General features: G+C 42.0%; 1 protein-coding gene across 2 annotated transcripts in view; it reads right to left on the bottom strand.

Annotated features, from left to right (window-relative positions):
• Positions 1-17,771, bottom strand: part of CHST8 (carbohydrate sulfotransferase 8) — a 218,101-nt gene that overhangs the window by 171,752 nt on the left and 28,578 nt on the right. The window contains exon 2 of one of the 2 annotated variants that reach the window (XM_056812190.1): positions 16,491-16,556. The exons of the other annotated variant lie outside the window; for it this stretch is intronic. The gene's annotated coding sequence lies outside the window, so the exon portion shown is untranslated. The remainder of the gene's footprint in view (positions 1-16,490; positions 16,557-17,771) is intronic. 2 annotated transcript variants of the gene reach the window in all.

Consider the following 17,771-nt stretch of genomic DNA (forward strand, 5'->3'; position numbering starts at 1 on the left):
CCTAAAAGGGAGCTTTATATTTGATCTTGGGGGTGATAGAAAGTCAATGGAGTTTACAGAGTAGGGAAGTGGGGTGATATAGTCAGACCTGCACTTTAGAAAAGTCACTTCTGACAGCCAAGTGAATGAACTGGAGTGGGTAGATTTTTTTTCAACTTTTAAAAAAATATATTTTATTTTAGCAATTACATGTAATAACAATTTTTTATATAAGTTTACTGAAGTTATAAAATTCAAATTGTCTCTCTCCTTTCCCTCCCCCTTCCCAAAGATGGTAAGAAATTTGATCTGCGTTATACATGAATTATCATGCAAAAAAGATTTCCATATTGTTCACTGATGTAAGAGAATAGTCATATAAAATCCAAACCCCAAAATAAAAACTCCAATACACTAAAGTGAATAATCACAAGCTTTTATCTGCATTCTAACTCCAACATTTGGAGTGAATAACATTCTTTGTCATAAGTCCCTGAGAGCTGTCCTGAAACAGATCAATTTCTGCTTTAGCTTTGCCTGGTATCATGATTGCTACTTCTGCTTTTTTTACTTTAGATGATGCATAATAAATTCTGCTCCGACCTTTTACCTTTAATCTATGTGTGTCACCCTGCCTCAGATGTATTTCTTGTAAACAACATATAGTAGGATTCTGGTTTTTAATCCACTCTGCTATCTCCACTTCCATTTTATGGGTGAGTTCATCCCATTCACATTCAGCATTATGATTACTGTGTATTGCCCTCTGTCTTATTTCCCCCCTTAGATCCTGCGCTATTCCCTTTCACTTTGTTCTTCCTCACCAGTATTTTGCTTTTTGTCGCCCACCCCAACTTCCCCTTCCTAGAATGGGTAGATTTGGCAAGAGACCAACCAGAAAAATACTGTAATAATCCAGGCCTGAGATAATGAGGCCAGTGTGGTAGGAGTATCAGAGGAAAGAAAGGGCAATATATGGATAATGTGATAAATATAAAGTCTACAGAACCAGGCTACAGATTGGCTATGAGGTGTGAGAAAGAGTGTATTGATTTAGAATCTTGAACCCTAGAGACTACATTTCCCACATCCCCCTTTCCCTTTTCCTGTTTGTGTGTCTCCTTAGGTGGGGGGAGTTTTGAGTTGCTGTTTCCGCCCATGTGCTTTCTCTGGATCCATGTGGAGGAGGGAGGAGTAGCTCTTGGTTTTTGCTAGCCTTCCTTCCTTCCTTCCTTCCTTCCTTCCTTCAAGAAAAATATTATTAAATATAATATTTGGAGTATTGGATGTTAATTTTAATCTTTACAGAGAGTAAACCTAGGTTATGAGCCTAGGAGGATGGAAGCCTTTGACAGTAAAGAGGGAATTTAATAAAAGGCAAGGTAATTAGTTCAGGCCAACTTTAAAAGGCTTATACGACATCCAGTTCATGATGTTCAATGGGCAGTTGGAGAAGTGAGTCTGAAGGACAGGGAAAGGGTTAGAATCTGAAAATCATCTGAATAAAGATGATAGTTGAATCCATGGGAATTAATGAGATCATCAAGTGAAATCCCATAAAGGAAGAAGAGAAAAACACCTTGTCAGAGCCCTGGAGGATACCCACTATTGATTGATGTGATGTGGATGAAGATTCAGAAAGAGATACTTGAGAAGTAGTCAGGTAGGAAACTATCTAGGAGAGAAGAGTGTCACAAAAACCTAAAGAGAGGAGAGTATCATAAAAAAGAATGTTATGGACAATGTCAGCAGTTCCAGAGAGGAAGTATGATGAGAAAATGCCATTTGACCTGGCAATTAGGAGATCATTGTTAGCACCAGAATGCAGACATTCATTTGAATGGTCAGAAACAAGATTGCAAAGAGTTAAGATGAGTTTATGAGGGTCAAGATGGTGGCTTAGAGAAAGCTAAAGTTCAGATCTCCGGAAACCCTTCCCTACCGAACTCAAACTATATGCTCCTAGGGCACTGAAATTCAAAATGAACAACAGCATAGACCCCAGGAATCCTCCTCCTGGACCTGGATCAAAAGGTATGCCCCCCCCAAAGCCAGAACTCGAGATCACTCGGACCTAAGGGGTAGGCAGAAGGAAGGTCCCAGGACCCATCCCCCCCAACCCAGAGCACAGAGTCCAAGGCAGCAGAGGGAACCTCAGAGCCTCAGGGCCGGCTATTCTGAAGACCGCTTCCTGAAAACAACCTGACTCAGATGAGGGGGCACCCAACCCAACACAGACAGAAGGGAAACAGAGAGGTGGGGGAGCTTGTAATCCCCCTGGCTGGATCCTTCCATCCCAGTCTCACGGAAGGTCCCTGCCTCAGGGCATACTCAGTTCAACCCAGGGAAAGCTAATCCTATCAGGAGCCCTTGGCGCTCTGGGAAGCCTTGACCCCTCCCCCCTCAGAGTGCTGGCTCTTCTGGCCGGCTAAGGCACAGAAACAAACACCCCTCGGAAAGGGCCAAGCCAGGCTCAGAGCGTGGAAGTAAGGCAACGGAGAAGCATTGGGAGGGAACTGAGGAGGGCAGTAATATGGAAACACCAGCAATTCCTGGCTTCCCCAGGAAGACAGAACAACAACTGCATAGAATGGACAATCTGCCTGGGGCTAAAACCTCTGAACACCAGACAGAGATAAGAAAAGCTAGTCCTCCCCACTCAAATAGAGATGGCAAACTCCACAGAAGCACAAAAGCCCCAAAATTCCAAGAAAAACAAGAAGGGGGTGACTTTGGACACATTTTATGGAGCAAAAATACAAAATACAGAGGAGATAGAAGAGGAAACACAAGCAAATGCTCTGAAACCTTCCAAAGGAAATGGAAACTCTCCACAAACCCATGAAGAATTTGATTTGGAAAGGATCAAAAAGATGGAAGCCTTCTGGGAGGAAAAGTGGGAAATAATGCAAAAGAAATTCACGCGTCTACAAAACCAGTTTGACCAAAGTGAAAAGAAAAACCAGGCTTTAAAGGATAGGCAGTTTTCAGATAAAGAAATCAAAACTATTAATAAGCACATGAAGAAGTGTTCTAAATCTCTTGTAATCAGAGAGATGCAAATCAAAACAACTCTGAGGTATCACCTCACACCTAGCAGATTGGCTAACATGATAGCAAAGGAAAGTAGTGAATGCTGGAGGGGATGTGGCAAAGTAGGGACATTAATTCATTGCTGGTGGAGTTGTGAACTGATCCAACCATTCTGGAGGGCAATTTGGAACTATGCCCAAAGGGTGATAAAAGACTGTCTGCCCTTTGATCCAGTTATAGCACTGCTGGGTCTGTACCCCAAAGAGATAATAAGGAAAAAGACTTGTACAAGAATATTCATAGCTGCACTCTTTGTGGTGGCCAAAAATTGGAAAACGAGGGGATGCCCATCAATTGGGGATGCCCTTCAATTGGGGAATGGCTGAACAAATTGTGGTATATGTTGGTGATGGAATACTATTGTGCTAAAAGGAATAATAAAGTGGAGGAATTCCATGGAGACTGGAACGACCTCCAGGCAGTGATGCAGAGCGAGAGGAGCAGAACCAGGAAAACATTGTACACAGAGACTAATACACTGTGGTATAATCGAACGTAATGGACTTCTCCATTAGTGGCGGTGTAATGTCCCTGAACATTCTGCAGGGATCTAGGAGAAAAAACACTATTCATAAGCAGAGGACAAACTGTGGGAGTAGAAACACCGAGGAAAAGCAACTGCTTGACTACAACGGTTGAGGGGACATGACAGAGGAGAGACTCTAAACGAACACTCTAATGCAAATATTAACAACATGGCAATGGGTTCGAATCAAGAACACATGTGATACCCAGTGGAATCACGCATCGGCTATGGGGGGTGGGGGAAGGAAAAGAAAATGATCTTTGTCTTTAATGAATAATGCTTGGAAATGATCAAATAAAATATTATAAATTTTTTTTTAAAAAGATGAGTTTGTGAGAAAAGGAAGTAGAGCCATCAGTTGTAGATGGCCTTCTAAGGAGTGTAGTCATAAAAAGGCAACTAGATTGTGTAGTGGATAGAGCACTAGGCTTGAAATCCAGAAGACTCTTCTTCCTAAGTTCAAATCTGGCCTCAGACACTTCCTAGCTGTGTGACCCTGGGTAAGTCATTTCAGTCTGTTTGCCTAGTTCCTCATCTGTAAAATGAGCCAGAAAAGGAAATGGCACCATTTTTAAAATTTATTCTAGCTTTGTTCAGCAGTATGTAAATTGGAGAGAAAGCAGTAGAAGGTGGGAGTCATCTATGCTTTGGCTAGGTAGGACAAGTTTGGAGATAGGATAAGGGGCCAAGGGCCTGGAGAGAAGAGCTGAACTGGTTCAACAAGGTGTCAAGATGGGGAATGGAATAGTGCTATGCACAATGCAAGAGAGTGACGGCCTGGTCTCCAGATGCAGAGAGAACAGGTCAGAGAGGAGGGGAACTAGCACCTCTCAGGTTCTGGATTCATTCTAGAATCTAGAATCATTATCTCTTCTTTTTTTTGGTTGCTATGTCACCCTATTGACTCATAGGGACATGGCATTCATGAAAATTCCCAGGACTTCTTGGCATAGATTATCATCCAACCTACCTCTCTCATCTGTAACTTGAAGAGTTGGTTTTTTTAAAGCCCAAATGCAAGAGTTTACATTTACACCTATTTAATTTAATGTTAGCTCATCCTCCGTCTTTGTGTCATCTTGCAAATTTAATTAGCATGCCATCTATTCATTCCATTCATACATGTCACTGCTAAAGATGTTGGATAGCAAGAGCTGAGGACAGTCCTGTGGCTTCCTCCTAGAGACTGTTTTCCCCAGACTGACATTTAGGTAGGGAATGCCAATTGCCCCCTCAACAAAGACCCAGAGAGGAAAGAGAGTAAGGAGAACAAAGAGAGATTTAGCCAGGCACAGTGGAGAGATACAATGTTTCTAGACACAGAGGCCACGGGTTCAAATCTTACTTCTGAAAACAGTGGGCCATGTGTTGAACAAGTCCCTTAACTTTTATTGGCCTCAGTTGCCTCATAAGAAAAATGAAGGGGCTGGACCAGATGGTCTGAGGCTACTTCCAGCTCTAGATTAAAGATCCTATAAGCTTTCTGAAGTGAAGAGGTGGGCCTGTCCATGCCACAACTGTTTTCTCCATTGCCTGTCCTTTATGCCTCTCTGGCACATCTTTCTAGAGCCCTTCGGGAATTTGAAACTAATTTTCCACCATCATTAGTGATGGAAATATCTTCATGCTGCCTTTCATTAGAGCCAAACACGGGAATGAGGAGAAAGGGAACACACTCACATCCTCCTCTCACTGGTAAAAGCCATATGCAAATAATTAACTGAGGCATGGAGCAATAATTAAAACTTCCACAAAACCTCCTCATTAAGGGAAGCTGTGTCTGAGCCAAGGGAGAGGTTGGCAAGGGCCCCCTCCCCCATACTGCACAGATGGTTAATTGTGGCCCAGGAGGAAAGGGCCCCTATATTCCATGGTGGAAAACTGAGGATAAGCTCAGCCAGGCCCTGTACCCAAACAGGGACGCTCAATTGGTCCTTGGTGATGGAAGGGAGTTGACCATCTTGGCAAGGGCCTGGGGTCATTTCAGGGCCTTGATTCACTCATTGAGGACACAAGAAGAGAGTCATTCTGAGATATGAGGGCAATGTGAATGGGGTGGGGGGTAGGGAGGATCCCAGACACAGAGGCTACAGCTCAACACCGGCCTCCTCCCATGCCCTTGTTTCAGATGGGCAGAGGCCAGATGGAGGGGAGAAAACACACCTTTCACATTTTACCTGGCTGTCACCTGTAAGAAACCACCAATACTACCTGGCCATGAGCTCCTCACCTGAGCTGTGTCCCCATTTACAACAAGTAAAGACTAAAGACCATTGGTTTTATTCGTGTAACCGTGTGGTCAATGCAAGATCAGAACTAATGAGTGTGACACAATATGGCATACTATCATCAAACCAGAGACTGAGGGGCCCCAGGGATTTGGAAATACTATATACACAGCTCAGCTCTCCTACTTTACTAACTCTGGGATCTTGTGCCTCAGTTACCACAACTGTAAAATTCCCCACCGATACCCGCACTACCTACCCCACAGGGCTATTGTGAAAATCAAAAGAAATTATGGCTCACAAATTGCTTCACATGCATTAAGTTCTATATACACGTTGGTGATTCTTTTTATCGGTTATCATTTTTTATCATTCGTACTGTCCATGTTGTTATTTAGCCTTTTTCAGTCGTATCTGCTTCTTTGTGACCCTATTTGGGCTTTTTCTTGGCAAAGACATTAATTAGTCTTGCCATTTCCTTCTCTAATTCATTTTACAAATGAGAAAACTGAGGCAAACAGGGTTAAGTAACCTGCCCAGGGTCACACAGCTAGTAAGTGTCTGAGGCTGGATTTGAACTTGTGAAGATGAGTTTTCCTTATTCCAAGCCTAGTATTCTGTCCATTGTGCCACTCAACTGCTCTGCTGTCCAGGACCTGGGTTTGAATCTTCACTGTGCTACACTGAGCACTTCACCAGTCCCTGTATCTCTGTTTGAATCATCTGTAAGATAAGGGATTTGGATGAATGCTAAGAACCATTGCAACTCTAAATTTATAATTCTGCGGGCGGCCCGAGGGCTTTATGACAGAAAGCCAAGTTCATACACTGAAACTTGATCCATTGCTGGCCCTGGGTCACAAAGGAAGCAAGCTTTGCCACCACGGTAAGCAGAGCAGTGAGGTGGGACAGTGGATACCGCCGGTGAGGATAAGAGATGGAGGCCGGAGGGACAGGAGTGAAGATCCATGAAGATACTGTGCTTGTCCAGCTCTGCATTAAATGATCAGCTCAAGCCAATTAATTCATCCTCAAACATTTATTCCTCTATGCCAGACATTAAGCTAAGTTGTGAGGATACCAAGAAAGACAATGATAGTCCCTGCCCTCAAAAGCCTTATTTTCTAATCAATGAGATCATATATATCTAAATAGCTTCATCCAAGATGCATACAAAGTAGATAGAAGATAAGGTGGAGATGAAGGTTCCACCAGCTAAATGCAGACCAGGAAATCCCTCTTGCTGAGTCCTTTAGGTAGCTGAGGATTCTACAAGGCAGAGGTGAGGAGGAAATGCTTTCTTGGTACATGGGGACAGCCAGTACAAAGGCATGCTGATGGGTGATGATCCATGAGGCAGGAAGAGTAAACAGAACAGTATGGTTGGTGTGTAGCATGGACGATAATTGGAAGGGTAGGAAGGGGTCACGTTGAGAAAGCTTTAAATGCCAAACAAAGGTTTTGATGTTTGATTCTGAAGCTACAGTGGTTGGCAGCCACTGGAATTTGCTGATCAGGGGTGGCTGATAAGAGTCTTCAGCACTCTGGCCAGTGTTTCCCATTTGGGGTTCACCCCATGGAGGCAGTAAATGATACATCCCCTAGAGGAGTGGAACTGGGAGAGCTTATTACTTGACTTGAATTTAAAATTGGAGACTTGGACTAGGGTCCAAAGCTCTGCATCCACCACTAGTGTGAACACAGCAGACCATTTAAAATCCAAGGAGAGAAGCTAAGCTGGCAGGGAGTTCAAGTGGATGGGCTAACCCCAGATGCCCAGTTTAAAAGTGTACAGAGTGGGCAGTTGGGTAGGTCATTGGTTTGAGAGCCAGGTCTAGAGACAGGAGGTCCTAGGTTCAAATCTGACCTCAGACACTTCCCAGCTGTGTGACCCTGGGCAAGTCACTTAACCCCCATTGCTTAGCCATAACCACCCTTCTGCCTTGGAACCAATACACAGTACTGATTCTAAGGTGAAAGGTAAGGGTTATTTAAAAAGGGGGAGGGGGAGGCACAGACATCCCCAGATAATAGAGTGCTGCAAATTAGAAGTTTTTAAACATTCTCAGACTTTTTTTTTTTTGGCCCACACCTCACTTCACTTTCCCTTCACTAATTTACTACTTTTGGCCCTTGATTCTGATTACATCTCTAGACAAACAATAAAACAAAAGAATATTCATAATATAGCCATTGTGGGAAAGATGGCAACCAAAGTCACCTTAGCTAATTACTGAAACTACTGACTTTTCTTCAATTCTAGAAACACAGTCCTGCCATTCAATCTTCTTAGGATACTAAAGTATTTTTATTAAAAATCCTATTAATGTTTCTTTGCAAAATATGGGTTAAATTCAGTTCCCTTAACATGTTATCCTTTTCCTATCTTCAGCCATCACATTTAACAGTCCCTCCAGAAGACAGTTAAACTTTCTGTCTCTTTACATACTCTTCATGGAATAACATTTAAATTGTCACACCAAGATGCCAATTCTTAAAGGTACAGGAGAAGTATTTATAATATCTACGAGAGATCATCCTGAATCTAGAGTTATATATATATATGTGTATATATATATACATATATATATATTTGTATAAACCTATATATGCTCATGTTATCATTATTAAAATGTTAGCTCTTTGAGGGAATATATATATATATATATATGCATATATATATTTTTTGCTTTTGGCTTCATATCTCCAACCTTTATTAGCACAGCAGACTAGCATAAAGTAAGAATTTAATAAATGTTTCTTTGCCTGATTGAATGTACAGTGGAAAGAGCACTGGAGTCAGAGTCAGAGGACTTGGTTTCAAAATCCCAGCTCTGTCATTAACTACCAGGGTGACTTTGCACCAGTCACTTAATCTCTCTGGACCTCAGTTTCTTGATCTGCAAAACAAGATTAGACAAGTTGACATTTAAGGTCCCCTCTATTCCTAAAATTTACGACTTGATTGCCCAACTTCCAATATTGGCTTGGTGTTCTTCATTTTTGACCCCTACTTGTTCTAGGTCTATAGTCTCCCATGGGGCTTGCTCAGTCACATTCCTCATCTAATACCAATCTGGGACTCACCCAGGAAAAGAGGAGACAGAACAATACGGGAAAGCATCAAGCATGTGACCACTATTGTTTGTTACCAGCAGACTCTAGAGACAGACTGTTTCTCAGAGCTGGGCAGGGATGACAGGTGATTGACAGGAAATGCAGAATTCACTTTGGGGATTCCCCATCTGCTCCCAGAAAGGAGAAAAACAAACATGCCTCTTTTTGTTTTTCATCCTCTGTCTAGTGCTGTCCCACATGACTCTGGATGAGTTCTGCTCATCAGTTCTACTATGACTTGGTGTTCATTGCACTACGAACAAACCAGAGATTGTGAACAGCTTTTTGCAAAGTCTTTCCGCCTGCCTACCTATGGCTGCCCATGGGAGGCTGGAAGAATTGGGTAAGCAGCTCTGACTTCGACAGGCTGACTAATTCACTATTGACAGAACTTCAAACTTGTCCAACTATTTTGGAGAACAATGTGGAATTAAGCAAGAAAAGTTACCAGACTGTCCAAGCCTCTTGACCCAGAGAGTCCTCCAATGGGGCAATACCACCCCGGCTCCTCCCCACTAATGAAGTTACTGACAGCCAGAAAAGACCCAGATGTATAAAAATATTCCTAGCAGGATTACTGGAGATAACAAAAAGCTAGACATAAAATATGTATCCAACTATTGGGGAAAGGCTGAATAAATTGTGGTATATGAATACTACTATGTCATAAAGAATGATGAATAAGAAGGATCCAGAGACAAGGGGAGACTTATTTATATGAAGTGGCAGAGAATGAAGAAAGCAAAGCCACAGAAAACAATGTACACAGTTACTGCAATGGTGTAAATAAAGTCAACTTGGAGAGTCAACAGACTGCCAAAAGTAAAGGACTCACTCCCTCCTCTCCGTTGACAAGCAATAAACTAATTATTTTAGTAGAATGGACTTTGTAGGTAGATTTATTTGTGTATTTGTTGGCAAGTGTCCTTTGTAACAAAACAGAGCACATCAATAATTTAGAAGGAGAAAAAAAAGGATTGTTGCTCATTCTGGATTGTCTATACCATCCAAGAACAAGGTCAGGCAACTGAGGTACTCTATTCAGTTTGGGATGCCATACTTCAGGATAGATGTTCAAATTTGAGCCTATTCAGAGGTAGACAAATATGATGGCAAAGAAACCGGAGACCAGTCCAATTGAGGACTGACTGAAGCAAATGGAGGTCCAGTAACTGGAGGTCCCTTCTAACTCTAGGTCTATGATCCTATGATCTTCTAAAATGAGCAGGTGAGATGTTTAGCCCAGAAAAGAGATAATTTAGGAACAACACAATAATTGTCAAGTATTTTGTCAAGTCAACTGGTTGAGTCGATTTCAAGTATTTGAAGGGTTTTCATGTGAAAAAAATTAGTTATCCTTCTTAATCCCAGAGAAATTAGAAGTAACTGGTGAACGATAGAGGGGGATAGTTAGGTAGCTCAGTGAATTGAGAGTCAGGCCTGGAGATATGAGGTCCTGGGTTCAACTCTAGTGCCAAATACTTCTAGCTGTGTGACCCTGGGAAAGTCACTTAGCCCCTATTGCTAGCCCTTATCATTCTTCTGCCTTGGAACCAGTATTGATGCTAAGATAGAAGGTAAGGGTTATTTAAAAGAAAGAAAGAAGGAAAGAAAGAAACTAAGAAGGAAGAAGAATGGAAGGAAGGGAGGAAGGGAGGAAGGGAGGAAGGGAGGAAGGGAGGAAGGGAGGAAGGGAGGAAGGGAGGAAGGGAGGAAGGAAGGAAGGAAGGAAGGAAGGAAGGAAGGAAGGAAGGAAGGAAGGAAGGAAGGAAGGAAGGGAGAAAAGGGAGGGAGAAAAGGGAGGGAAGGAAGGAGGCAAGGTATAGAGAGACAGATTTTAGCCTAATGAATGGGAAATTTTCCCAAGAATTAGAGCTGTCCCAAAATGGAATGTGATATCTCCAAAGATAATGTTTCCCACTAGAAGAGTTCTTCAAGTAAGGGTCAGATGATTATTTGTGATGAACAATGTAGAAGAGATGACTATTTACATAATTATTGGTCTAGATGACCTCTGAAATTCTTTCTGATACTAAAATTCTGTGATTCTGTGGTGGCTGTGGTTGGAAGCATCCGATAGCTTTCACTGGGGTATTCTGGATTGGGACTAATATATTACCTTGGGATGACAATCTAAGGAAAAATTGGATAGCCAAGGCAAGGCTGACAATGACCAGTCAATGAAAAGCAACATAGTACAGGGAGAAGCGACCTGGCATAGTGTAGAAAGCACTGGCTCTGGAGCCAAAGGGCCCAAGTTCAAAACCCTCCTCTGAAAACTACCTATGTGACCTTGGGTAGGTCAGTAAATCTCCTTGGGCCTTAGTTTCTTTATATAAAAATGAGAAGTTGGACATTTTGTCTATATAGGACATCCAGTTCTCTTTCAGTTCTGAAACTATGGACTTCAACTGTTGTTTGAGGCATGGACGAGCCAGTGATGAGCTGCAATGCTACCCTGGGAAGCTGGAGTGGTTAATTTCCAATAACTACTCAGAGTTCTATAACATGTTCTGTGTTTCTTTGTGTGTGTGCATGTATAAACCACAATTCCAAGATTTACTTCTGGTAATGTCTTGCTACTGTGATACAGCTGGCCCTGTACATTATGACTCTCAATTTCCCACAATTAAGCGAGAAGTCAATGAGAGAGTTCTTTGCTCTCTTCAATAAGTTCAAGCTATCATGCCCGGATTGACCACATGTAAACTACCCTCCATTAGCACACTTCTAGAGCTTTCTACATAGCTTGGGCATCACAAGTCAGAATGTGTCCAGAGAGGCTGATCAGGATGATAGGCGACTGGAAACATCACCATACAAGGATTGAAAGAAGGAACTAAAAGTCTTCTAAGCCTAGAGAAGAGAATATTTAAGGGGGAGATGATGGCCAGCTTCAAGTATTTGAAAGGTCATCATGTGAAAGCCCCATTGTGCATAGCCTCCTAAGGCAGAACCAAGAACAATGGGAAGAAGCTGAAAGGATGTAGCCTGGAGGGATGTGAAGAAGATACTCCCTGACATGTAGAGCTGTCCCAAAGTGAAATGAGCTGTTTCAGGAAGTTGTGAGTCTCTTTTCACTAAAGGTCTCCAACAGATGCCAGCTGAACATTTGTCATAAATCTAGGAGAAAGGATTCCTAATCAGGGCTAGTTTGATAGAGGCGACATCTGAGGTCCCTTTCAACTGTGCGCATTATCATTCAGCAAGTCACATCAGCCACATCTCTCATGTTAACCTCCTTGGTTAAGGAAGCCTCAGTAACTTCCCTCAGATCGCAGTAGTCTCCTTATTAGCAGCTCCGGACTATTGCATATGTTACACAGAGCTGCATCGGAGCAGGGGGAGCTATGGCACATGTGAACAGAAAGCAGAAAGGATAGGTCTGTTAAAAAGAATTTAGATCATGCATGTCAAGTATAACACCAAAGAAAACACTGTGAGGGCGCTTCAAAATGAATGTCTTAACACAAGACTGAATCTGAGCCAGACGTAAGCTTGCAGGGCCTTCAGGGTGAGACAGAACAGAACCAGGACAGCCAGGCCCCAAGGCATAGTTCTGCTAAATTAGCAGCCAAGTTCTAAGGCTGGGGTAGAGGAAAGAATAACGTGGTGCAGTGTGGTCTTCATTATTGATGAAACCAAGGAAAGCAAACATGTGGATAATTTTAATTTACTTATTGATCCTTTTCAAGTGAATATTCACATTTATTCCCAATCAGGGCCCATTTGTTTATATTCTGGCCCTCTTTTTCATCAGCCAGATCAATGGCCCTCTGAAGTAAGCATTTAAGCCACATGCATTGAGGAGGGTATCGATCTGGTATGCATGGCTTTGTAGCATCTGTCTGGAGAAGGCAACTTGAGCTCTAAGTGTGTTCTCAAAGTCAAATCCCAGGAAACCAAACCTAGTCCCAACTTCCTGTACTGATCATAATTCACAGAATATATATATTTCTCCAAAAGAAGCTGCCAGAAAAGATACAGCTATATGTTTAGGTTGCATTTATCTCACCATCCCTTCTTGCCCTGTCTATGAGGCCTCTCCCTCTGCTCTATCTTGCTGTCCCTGACACACTCAGAACTCATCAAATGCAATTTTCTGCTTGCCATCGAGAAGTTTGGGTGGCTTTCTGGCCTGCTGGGAGTGTCATTCAGAGGGTAAGGATGTACTGAACATCACAAACACCCTCCAACCAATCCTGGATGTTCAGAGAGCAATGCAAAGCCCAAAGGTTGGATCTGACATCAAGTGGGATTAGAGATGGATGACACGTTCTTCTACCCTGGGGATTTCAACAAGATGAGGCCTTTGTGAGGAAGACGGGATTTTAATGGATGTGTATGGCATGGAGAACCAAAGCCCAAGAGCTCTGAGCTTCCATCCCTCGGCAACGATCACTCAGATGCAATTTGGGTTAATTCTATTGCACAGCACCTCTGCATTCATAGCAGCCTTTGGAAACACTGGACACAATATCTGGGAATGCGGAGTCATGGAGATGAATGGGGCCTGGGAATCAATCATTCCTTCTCCAGCACTGAAAATCAAAAAGCAATCTTCAAATTTCTGGTTGAAGGTATATGAGGTGAAGACCAACTTCCTTTAGATAACCCTATTGTTTTAGGATAAGATGAAGCGATTTTAAAAAGTACAAATGTTTCTCCCCTTGGATGCAGAGGCATAAATCACCAGGTCTTCTGAGCCCTCTCACTCCTATTGATCCTTTCATGAACTAAGTCAGATGGGTTCAGATATGAGCATGATCTAATATTCCCCTTCACTTGATTTATAGATTTTTTCATGCATTACCTGAGCATAAAAGAATCTTACCTTATTTCTTTTGTGCCTGTCAAATTAAAGTAAAATATTCTCATTGACCTTTAAACTAAAAAAAAATTGGGGACATTTTCTAGCATGTATTAGAGAGATTTGGCCCTTTGATGCCAATTAAGCATTTGTGCTTATGAGAGGGGCCTAGTCATTTGTGTCACGTGTAATAGTTTAATTTCATTTTAAAGCACGTAATGGATAAAAAAAGAGCAAATAAGCTCTAATATGAATACTCTCATGGAAGAAGAGAAATGGAGGGCAATTCAGTCCCATGTGTGCCTTCATTTACAGAAATGGGCAAGGATTCTTGAGCAAGGATTCTAAGAACTCAGCACAGTTCCCTTCTAAGAGGAAAGATCATTCCTTTAAAAGGTAGCTGAGGCAGAAACCAAAAGAAACAGTGACAGGCCTATTGGGAGAGGGCAATATGACCCTACCCAGATCAGCATTCAAGATCATTCAAATTAATGAGTCAAACTCTGGACATAGCTAGGTAGGCTTGACGTTTCCATGCCAGCTGGGACTAAGGGTATACTCATTCAATTCCTGGTGCAAAGAGAATGCTCAATTTAAAAGAATAAATTTTGCAAACCGCCAACACCCCCCCCCCCATACACACAAGTATTTGAGAAACAAACCAGCTATAAACAATAAATAATTCACACCTACCACTCTCCACCACACACCTCATCTGCTAGTGATAGTTCAAGTGCCATCCATACCTGGGGGCTTTGACCTGATCCCTCCTCTCCTTTGAATTTTTTGGCTTCTTGAGTAAACTGCTCTAATATATTGATGCTTGTAGCTACTTCCATATCCCTCCCCCCACCCCACTGCTGGACTGTTACCTGCTTGAGGGCAGGATGTATCTGATTTCTCCTTGTATTGCTCCTAGCGCCCACCATATTGTTCTGCACATGGATGGATAATGCTTAGTGTTTTAAGGAGAGAAAGAAGGAGCCAGGAGGGAAGCACTGGCCTGTGATGATGGAGTCTGTGACTTTCTTGCTAAAATGTCTGTTTTAGATCAGAATCATCTTCCATCTCCCCCATCTCTGAGCAGAATATCCTCGGAGATTTTCAACTCCCTCCATGAAGGCTCTGAATTAACTGTGGAGGTACTGGGAAAGACTTAGGCACTGTTCTCCCCCTCCATCTCACACAGCCTTTCTTCCCTTGTCCTTCTTCCAAATGCTGAGAAATCAGAGCATTAGCACCATACCCCTAGGTCCACTATTTCCATCTACCTTCTCCATAACCCAAAGCAAATAGCAACAAGAAAGGAGCTCTCCCAGCCAGGTTTCTGAAGCTATGTTCCCTTGTCTGTGGAGATCATTTAATAAGAGTTTGAGCTCCAGACACATGCCTATAGAGGCAGCTAATCTGGAGTCAGGAAAATTTGAATTCAAATTCAGTGTCAAACACTTAACAGATATATGACCTTAGGTAACTTCCTCCTGCCTCAATTGCCTCATTTGTAAAATGGGAATAATAATAACACTTATTGAGCACGTTTGTTGTAAGAATAAAATGAGATGTTTGTAAAATACTTTGCAAGCCTTAAAATATTATGTAAAAGCTAACTATTATGTTATTAAATGTGGCCCACATACCCAAGTAGTCTTCTATAGTTTGGGAAATAACATACTTTTGTCATCTAGTCCCTTTCAGGGGCATGACAACATAAAAACTTGAGGAACAAATAAGATACTTCATAGTGCCTGGCACATTTTTTGTTAAGTCATTTTGTTCACGTCTGACTCTTTGCAACCCCATTTGGGATTTCTTGGCAAAGATACTACAGTGGTTTGCCATTTCCTTCTCTAGCTTATTTTATAGATGAAGAAACTAAGTCAAATAAAGGGAAATGACTTGCCCAGGGTCATTCTGCTAGGAAGTGTCCAAGTCCAGATTTGAACTCGGATAGATGAGTCTTTCTGGCTCCAATCCTGATGCTCTTCCACTGTACCACTTAGCTGCTCCATGTAGTAGGCACTTAATAAATACTTGTTTCCTTCTCTTGAGGATCAATAGAGAAATATGCTGAGTAGCACTTCTGGATATATAACGTTCCAAGATGGCACGTGCTACATACAGAGTGAGCATATGAATGACCAGCCTTGCCAGGAAACGTGAGCTTCTCCAGCATAGGCAGAGAGAGTCTCCTATTCACAGGATCATAAATTCTCAGAGCTGCAAAGAACTGTAGATGTAATCTCGCCCAATTTGTACCTAAATGGGGCATGCCTTCTACAGCACTCCAGCGATCATCTTGCTTTCTATAACGGTAGCTCATTCCACTTTTGGCCAGCCCAAAGTTGGCAGGAAGTTTTTACTTGGTCAAACAAAATTTTGCCTCTCTAAAAACCTGTTCTAGACCCTATCAATGCCTTCGTTAATTCAGGTTAAAGACCATGTTAACCTTTTGGGGGAAGGAGAGGTTCCTAGGTCACACTGTTGACTACGGAAGCCTTGGGCAGATGTCTTGTTTTGGTTTTTTTCCCCCTCAGATCAAGAGCTGTGGCTACCTGGCAGTCCATAGGCCAGCTGATAATACAGATGATCAGGCACTGATTTTGAAAGGAAGAACTATAAGAGGACACAGGCAAGTCACTCAGAATGGAAAACATGGATAGGTTGCCATTGATTGGTGTGGCAGATAGAATGTCAGGCTTGGAATCAGTAAGATTCAAACCTGGCTTCAGAAACTTACTAGCTGTGTGATCCTGGGCAAGTCAATAATCCTGGTGGTCTCAGTTTCTCCTCTGTAAAAAATGAGCTGGAAAAGGAAACAGTAAACCACTTCAGTATATTTGCCAAGAAAACCCCCAAATGAAGGAGTTGGATACAACTGAAACAACTGAACAACAACAAAAGCCTGGCACATAGTTTTTAAACATTTAATGCCTGTTGTTTGACTGATTGTATACTGTTCTAAAGAGTACCCACAGTACAGACCCCTCCAAGTGTTATTACAGAATTGCTTTCCCCACCAAGGCACTCAGAGACAACTGATGGCTCCTTTAAAAGTGATTCCTCTCCTTTCTCAAGGAGTGGGAAGAGGAAGGAGGGAAGGAGAAAACTTGGCAATTCAATATTTTTGAAGGAATGTTAGACATTTTTTGCATATAACTGGGAAATACATAGCAAAATTTGAAAAAATATATTTTGAAAGAGAATGATCTTCACAGATTTCTGGCTATCCAACAATCTCAATTACTCCATTTTTGGCTGCCATCAAAGTAAGTGAACCACTTGTGATCTCCCAGTTCTTCTGGGATCAAATCAAACTACAGACTAGAACAGCCCAAGCCCCCAGACAATAATTAACTATGGAAGAGATGAACATCCCAGTCTGTGGGCTTAACAAAACTATGAACCTCTTTTTTAATGCATAGATTTTGATGCCCGGATATGACTCAGGAACATTTTAGTTTTAAGTATGATTTATTTGTAAATTCACTATTTTATTTCTAAGGAGCCTTTCATGAACTTTATTAAACTTCATCCCTTAAAGAAATATCCAAGAAGCTCAAGGGAAAATCTTAGAAGTCAGGCTGTGGGTGTCCTAGAGAGAGAAATGGAAAAAACAGTCCACTGAGAATATAAGACTATCTTATTCTAAATTCACAGTCCATAAACAGTCCATAAGAGCAAGTTCAAGATCTTGTGTCTGTCTCTCTGTCTGTCTGTCTGTCTGTCTCTTTCCATCTCTGTCTCCTGCCTTCATCTCCATCTCTGTCTCCACCTGTCTCTGTCCCAGTCTCTCTGTCTCTCTTTATGGAAAAGTACTCAATTTAGTCAGAGAACACAAGTTCAAGTTCTAACTCTTCAACTTAAGATCTTTGAAATCTGACGCAAGTCACTCAAACTGACCCTCTGACAGTCCCTCATCGCTAAAATGAAGGGGTTGGATTAGATAGATTCTGTGGTCCTTTCCTGCTCCATACCTATTAGTGCTCAGAGGAACAAGTGCCTAGTTTTCTTTGGTCTG

The sequence above is a fragment of the Monodelphis domestica genome, chromosome 1 (assembly GCF_027887165.1).
Source record: "Monodelphis domestica isolate mMonDom1 chromosome 1, mMonDom1.pri, whole genome shotgun sequence".
NCBI classification, from domain to species: domain Eukaryota; kingdom Metazoa; phylum Chordata; class Mammalia; order Didelphimorphia; family Didelphidae; genus Monodelphis; species Monodelphis domestica.